Consider the following 8,246-nt stretch of genomic DNA (forward strand, 5'->3'; position numbering starts at 1 on the left):
TTTGTGTGGAAGAGATATCTGAATTGTTCAATAGAGAAAACTATGTTTGTTGCAATCACCATTGCTATGTAAGATAGTTCAATCCACTGTGTGGGACATTTTCACATTGTTCTATTTTTTCCTATTCTACAACAGCTTTGGTTTTTGCAGCATTTTGTCCATAGCTCTTTCATCACAGTGAATTATTCCACAAATATAGTCATAAATAACGAGAGCAAAGTGAAACAAAGGCTATTCGCTCCAACAGCTGCTTCATATCCTAAAGAAGTTTATAAGTATTAATAAAGTCTCCAGAGGATGGAGATGAGTCCCCAGAACAAAACTACTCTTTAGTTTGGCTCAATTCCCATTAATTAACTAAACTTGCACGCAGACCTAATACAGATAAATGGTGTGGGAAATGGAAGAGTCACACTTGTGTAGAGAATGAATGTGTGTGGTTCTACTCTGAGGTTGTAGATTGAATGCAGGCTGAGAGCTATTTAGAAGAACTCTGATCCCTGATAGTCCAGTAGGGAAAGAAGAATTTTGATCCAGTAAAAGATTGGGAAGACATGTGCATCAGCTCTTATGCTGAGTTTGGTGCAGGAGAAGGGGATATTAGGATTCCTTTACCTTCCCACCACTGCGCTAGTTACATCCACAGTAGGAAGCCTCATGGACAGCATTCCTGCCCCAGTGCTAACTGAAACCCTACCTTCAGTGGGAAATTGATGTCCAATTAATGGCCTTGACCTTTTATCACTGCTTATCAGTCTAGACCTAATGAGCCAGATGCCCTTCAGCCCCTTAACAAATCTGTAATGCTGTGATTTTGTGGTATTCAACTGTGCTGTCAAGTGACTTGCCATCTGGAAAACATGAAAACCAAACCCTATCAGAGTTGCTTATGGGCATCCAGAGTTGAGGTGGAGTGGAAGAGTTCCTGATTGAAGAATCCAGCATCAGGAAACAAGTGCTTAGATGCAGCTCCTGCCTTGCTGCTGACACCTTTCTCCTTTTGCTTGTGACCTACACACCATGTACATCCCATACCTTCCCACATCCTAATGACCCTGTGTCTGGATCCATTGCCAATCTTTAGCTTCAGATAGATATAGTTCTGACTACAGTCACCATTACCCCAGTGGTGGTGTGAAGCAATATGATTACTACAGTGCAGAAGAAGGCCATTTGACCCATTGTGTTTGTGCTTGCTGTCCAAATGAACAGCTCTCTTGCTGTCAATTTCCTGCATACTCGCTGTAAAACTGCACATTCTGTCTTTTCTGTTATGCCCTTTTGAAAGCCTCAATTGAACCATCTCTAATTGCCCAGAAGGCAATGCAATGTTGACCACATTGCTGTGGGCCGGAATCGCATGTAAGCCACACCATGTAATGACAACAAATTTCCTTCCCTAAAGGCCTTTGATGAACCAGGTAGGTTTTTACAACAACCAGCAATGGTTACATGGTCACCATTGGACCAGTCTTTTAGTTCAGAATTTTATTGAATTCAAATTTCTCCATCTGTCATGGTGAGATTTGAACCCAAGTCCCCAGAACATTGGCCTGGTCTTCTGGTTTGATAACCAATGGGTACTGTCCTTTTTATTCTATGAGCTCTAACTTTGCACACAGTCTATTGTGTGGCATTGTATGAACTGCCTTCTGGATATCTATGTACACCACATTAACAACAATGAAGAGTAATGACTTCTAACTGGACACACTCTTGGTGAGCTGGACTTCTTTTTCAAAGTTCTTGATCCTGGGGAAGGCTTATGGGTGCCCAGTGGGCAGTACATTCTGAGTTCCAACAATTCATTTCTATCAACTACCCAAATCCATGTATTCTGTTTACTGATTGCTTACTCATGGGGAAAAAAAATTCTTCCCCAGTTGCTTCAGAAAAAAACATACATGTTTTTTAATAGAACATCTCTATTAAATCTCAAAATAAATACCAAAAGAATTATAGATAATGTAAATTAGAAACAAGAACAGAAATTGCTGGAAAAGCTTAGCAGCATCTATGCAGAGAAATTAGAGTTCATGTTTTAACGTTTCAGGTTAAAGTGTTCTGAGGAAGGGTCACTCAACCCAAAATATTAACACTGCTCTCTCTCTACAGAAGCTGCCAGACCTGCTGAGCTTTTGCAGCAATTTCTGTTTTTGTTTCTCTTAAATCTTTCCATAACTTCCCCATCTCAAAGTGAACAACGTCAACGTCAACGTCTTTAACTGTAACAGACCTGCATAACTGAAGCCCTACTCATTTCCGTGACTGTTCTTGTAAATCTCCTCAGCACCCTGTGCAATACCTTTCCCAGAACTACTGTCGTTCAACGTTTTGAATTTTTCCAATAGATGCCCATTTCTGGCTCACATAGTTTTCCTGACTTATCACAAACATAATTTGTTTGCTTTCAAAAATGTAACATTTGGAAGGTCTATATAAGGAACTACTGCCTCTTTACGCACACTCCAACACCTATATGATACACATATAGCACGATGCAAAATTAGTTCTCTGAATAAAAGTTAAAGCTACTTTTTAAGTGGACTTTGATTGCTTTAGTTTTTCTCCAGTTGATAAGCAGTGTCTGATCTTTGCAGTGAGATTATGATGAGTCACTTTGCTATAAGACAAACATTTACCGTGATAGATAAGAACCTAGCTCTTCACAGACTGCACCTTGACACATTGCATTCTGTTTGTCAAATCAGAAATCCTGAATTTTAACCCCAAAGTCACTGCATACAACAGAAAAGAACAGAAGGGCTTTGAAATGTCATTAGTCCTGCAGTATATGTGGCCACTGTTTGTCTATTTTCTCTCTGACTTGCTGATTCAATGTTTGACATTATCCAGTTTTTGGTCACTTCTCATGAGCTCCTGATCTTCAAAAGGAGCTGTCCAAGATCCAAAAATTTGCAGTTTTTGGAAAGGATCAAAGAAAAGTGAATAGCATTAAGTACACAACTGAAATTCCAAACATCCAAACCCAAAATGTTTAATGATATTTGTATTTGGAGTAGATTAACAATGGGTAGCCCTGCTACTGCAGAGGTACAGGAGCAATTATACCTCTGCTGTTGTCATTATCTGTTCACAAGTCCTGGCGATGGAGTCATTTTAATGAATGGATATCTGCAACAAAGGAAATGCTCCTTCTGGGAAGGAGAGACAAAAGACCGAATCGGACTGAATGGACACTTAGCATCATTTACTTTCTTTCTTCTCAGAAAATGCTTTAAAAAGAGACAACATTTCCTTCCTGTGGAGGATCCTTCACTGGGAATATAGCAGGACCTATGTTTGTGTACAGTCTGGATAAGCCCAACTAGTAAATAAAAAAAAACCCAAAACACTATGGATGCTGGAAATCAGAGACAAAAACAGAAATTGCTGGGAAAACTTACCAGGTCTGGTAGCATCTGTGGAGAGAAAGCAGAGTTAACATTTCAGATCCAATGACTCTTTTTCAGAACTATTAATGTTCTATGGGTTCACGAGGGTGTACTGCCTGGGTAACCTCCCAGATAAGCCTCCAATGTGTAAAAGCAACATAAAGACAATTGTTGGTTCTCTGGCGTGTATTTTCTGGATGAATTCTCAGTGAGGTAGAAATCCAATGGATCTGGTCTCAACCATGAACAGTAGCTTCCCAAATAATGCAATTATGGACTTACTTTTCCATTCACCATACCTTTTTTCCCAAAGGCACTGGCTCATGCTGAAGTACAGTTCTAATGGAGATCTCTGTCATCACACCCATCATCTGTGAACTGAAACAATGAATCTCAGTGTGCAAACTGACTAACAGAGCAGATCCTAATCAAGCTTGTTTACCTCTTTATTCTACCTCAGCATATTTGCACTTTCTAGCTCCACCATCAGGAGTGATCAGGGTTGAGAACCTAGGCTGATTTATCCTCTTCCCTACTCCAGGCACTAATGTCCATTGTAGTATGCCAACTGTTACCCTGACTGAGAAATCATTTTATTAACCATGGGTTTGGATCAAGATTTTTAGACAACTCCAAAATAAAATGGAGAATTTACCATAAAAATCAAAAGCAAATCAAACTTGAATTTTGTGTTCAGCTTGGAACTTATCCACAATACCAACATCAATCCCCATTAACAGCAACTGCAAGCTCCTCATGGCACTTTACTTATTAAAGTACAGATTGGGGTGCACTACAAATAAACTTTCAAATATGACCTGCGGGGGGAAGTCTTAATTCACTACACACTGAAACAAAGATGTTTCCAGCTAGTCTGTTCGTAATTCTATTGGTAGATTAAATGAGCCAAGCAGTATATTGGGGAGTCAATGGCCTAGTGGTATTATTGCTGGACGATTAACAGAGAAACTCAGCTAATGTTCTGGGGTGAAAAATGTGTTGCTGGAAAAGCGCAGCAGGTCAGGCAGCATCTAAGGAGCAGGAGCGTTCCAAGGCGGAAGATGAGGCGCTCTTCCTCCAGGCGTCGTGTTGCCATGGTCTGGCGATGGAGGAGGCCATGGACCTGCATGGCCTTGGCAGAGTGGGATGGGGTGTTAAAGTGTTCAGCCATGGGGCAGTTGGGTTGGTTGGTGCGGATGTCCCAGAGGTATTCTCTGAAATGTTCTGCAAGTAGGCGGCCTGTCTCCCCAATATAGAGGAGGCCACATCGGGTGCAGTGGATGCAGTAAATGATGTGTGTGGAGGTGCAGGTGAATTTGTGATGGATATGGAAGGATCCCTTGGGGCCTTGCAGGGAAGTGAGGGGGGAGGTGTGGGCGCAGGTTTTGCATTTCTTGCGGTTGCAGGGGAAGGTGCCGGGAGTGGAGGTTGGGTTGATGGGGGGTGTGGACCTGATGAGGGAGTTGCAGAGGGAGTGGTCTTTTCGGAACGCTGATAGGGAAGGGGAGGGAAATATATCCTTGGCGGTGGGATCTGTTTGGAGGTGGCGGATATGACAAAGGATGATACGATGTATCTGGAGGTTGGTGGGGTGGTAGGTGAGGACCAGTGAGGTTCTGTTCTGGGGACCTGGGTTTGAATCCTGCCACAGCAGATGGTGGAATTTGAATGTAATTAGAAAGATTCTGGAATTCAGAATCAATTGACGACTGTGAAACCATTGTCGATTGTCAAAAAATGTTATTAGTGTCCTTCAAGGTCTGGCCTACATGTAACTCCAGGTCGACAGCAAAGTGGTTGACCCTCAACTGCCCTCTGAAATGGTTTAGCAAGCCATCTCTGGTATCAATCGCGATAAAGTCTCAACAAAGGAAGAAAACCAGACAGATTACCCAGCATCGACCTCAGCACCAGAAAAGACAACACCTGAAACAGCTCTGTTGACCCTGCAAAGTCCTCCTTACTAATATCTGGAGGCTCATGCCAGAATTGAAAGAGCTGTCCCACAGACTAGTCAAACAACAGTCGGACACAGTCATACTGACAGATTCATACTTGAATGACAATGTCCCAGATACCAGCATCACCACCTCTGGCTATGTTCTGTACCACTGGCAGACCAACCCAGCAGTGGTGGTGGCACAGTGGTATACAGTCAAGAGGGAGTTACCCTGGGAGTCCTCAACATTGACTTCGGACCCCATGAAGTGGCATAGCTTCAGGTTAAACATGGACAAGGAAACCTCCCATTGATTACCATATACCATCCTCCCTTGGCTGAACCTTGGAGGAAGCATCGAGGGTGGTAAGGGCACGAAATGTATACTGGGTGAGGGATTTCATTGACCCCACTAAGAATGGCTTAGCAGCAACACTACTGAATGAACTGGTCGGGTCCTAAAGGACATAGCTGTTAAATTGGGTCTGCAGCAGGTGGTGAAGGAATCAATAAGAGGGGAAAACATACTTGACCTCATCCTTACCAATCTGCTGCTGTATTTGCATCTGTCCATGACAGTACTGATAAGAGTGACCATCACACAGTTCTTGTGGAAACAAAGTTCTGCCTTCATCATGTTGTGTGCCACTATCTCTGTGCTAAATGGGACAGACATTAAATCAATGTAGTAATTTGAGAGCGGACATCCGTGAGGTAGTGTGAGCTATCAACAACAGCAGAATTGGACACCAGAACAATCACAGCCCGGCATATCCCCCACTCAACCATTAGCACCAAGCAAATCTTTGCAGGACTCATACACTTAATGACACTTTCCTCATTCCTGAAGAAGGGCTCATGCCTGAAACATCGACTTTCCTGCTCCTTGGATGCTGCCTGACCTGCTGTACTTTTCCAGCAACACATTTTCAACTCTTATATACTTAATGGTAAGGTCCTAGGGAGTGTTGCTGAACAAAGAGACCTTGGAGTACAGGTTCATAGCTCCTTGAAAGTGGAGTCGCAGGTAGATAGGATAGTGAAGAAGGCTTTTGGTATGCTTTCCTTTATTGGTCAGAGTATTGAGTACAGGAGTTGGGAGGTCATGTTGCAGCTGTACAGGACATTGGTTAGGCCACCGTTGGAATATTGCGAGCAATTCTGGTCTCCTTCCTATTGGAAAGATGTTGTGAAACTTGAAAGGGTTCAGAAAAGGTTTACAAGGATGTTGCCAGGGTTGGAGGATCTGAGCTACAGGGAGAGGCTGAACAGGCTGGGACTGTTTTCCCTGGAGCGTTGGAGGCTGAGAGGTGACCTTATAGAGGTTTACAAAATTATGAAGGGCATGGATTGGATAAATATGCAAAGTCTTTTCCCTGGGGTTGGGGAGTCCAGAACTAGAGGGCATAGGTTTATGGTGAGAGGGGAAAGATATAAAAGAGACCTAAGGGGCAACTTTTTCACGCAGAGGGTGAAATGAGCTGCCAGAGGAAGTGGTGGAGGCTGGTACAATTGCAACATTTAAGAGGCATTTGGATGGGTATATGAATAGGAAGGGTTTGGAGGGATATGGGCCGGGTGCTGGCAGGTGAACTAGATTGGGTTGGGATATCTGGTCGGCACGGATGGGTTGGACCGAAGGGTCTGTTTCCATGCTGTACATCTCTATGACTCTATGACTGTATAAGTCAAGGGATCAACCTTGGTTCAATGGAGGAACAGCACCTGGTAAACCTAAACCTGGCGAAGGCACCAAACAGAACTACTTGTGTGCCAAACAATTTAAGTAAAAAGTGACAGATGGAGCGAAGCGATCCCACAACCAACAGATTGCCTCTAAGCTCTGCAGTCCTGCCACATCCAACTGTGAATGGTGGTGGACAATTAAATAACTTACTGGAGGAGGAAGAGGCTCCCCAAATATCCCCAGTCTCAATGATGGAACAGTCCAGCAAATCAATGCAAAAAATAAGGCTGAAGGTTTTGCAGCAATCTTCAGCCAGAAGTGCTGTGTGGATGATACATCTCAACCTCTTCCTGTGGTCCCCTGCTTTACAGATACCAGTCTTCAGTCAATTCCATTCACTCCACATGATATCAAGAAACAGCTGGAGGCACTGGATACAGTACAGGCCATGTACCCTGACAACATTCTGGCAATAGTACTGAAGACTTGTGCTTCTGAACTTGTTGCTCCCATAGCCAAGCTGTTGTAGTACAACAAAGGGATTTACCCAACAATGTAGAAAATTTTCAGGTAAACACAAAAGCAGGATAAATCCGACCTGGCCAGTTACTGCCCTATCAATCTACTCTCAATCATCAATAAAGTTTTAGAAGGTGTCATTGATAGTGCTATCAAGCAGCAGCTGCTCAGCAATAACCTGCTCAGTGACGCCTGTTTGGACTCTAATAGGGCCACTCAGCTCCTGACCTCATTACGGTCGTAATTCGAACATGGTCAAAAGAGCTGAATTCCAGAGGTAGGATGCGAGTGACAGCTCTTGGAATCAAGGCTGCATTTGGCCGAGTGTGACATCAAGAAGTCCCAGTAAAGTTGGAATCAATGGAAATCAGGGGCAAACTCTCCGCTGGTTGGAGTCATACCTGGCACTTGGAAGATGGCTGTGTTCGTTGGAGGTCAGTTACCTCAGCTCCAGGATATCTCTGCAGAAGTTCCTCAGAATAGTATCCTCGGCCCAACCATCTTCAGCTGCTTCATCAATTACCTTTCCTCCAGCATAAAGTCAGATGTGGAGATGTTTGCCAATGATTGCATAATGTTCAGTATCATTCGTGACTCTCCAGATACTGAAACAGTCCATGTTCAAATGCAACAAAATCTGAATAATATTCACACCACTACACATGCCAAGCAATGACCATCTCCAATAAGAGGTAATCTAACCACT

The sequence above is a fragment of the Hemiscyllium ocellatum genome, chromosome 26, assembly GCF_020745735.1.
Source record: "Hemiscyllium ocellatum isolate sHemOce1 chromosome 26, sHemOce1.pat.X.cur, whole genome shotgun sequence".
Taxonomy (NCBI): Eukaryota; Metazoa; Chordata; class Chondrichthyes; order Orectolobiformes; family Hemiscylliidae; genus Hemiscyllium; species Hemiscyllium ocellatum.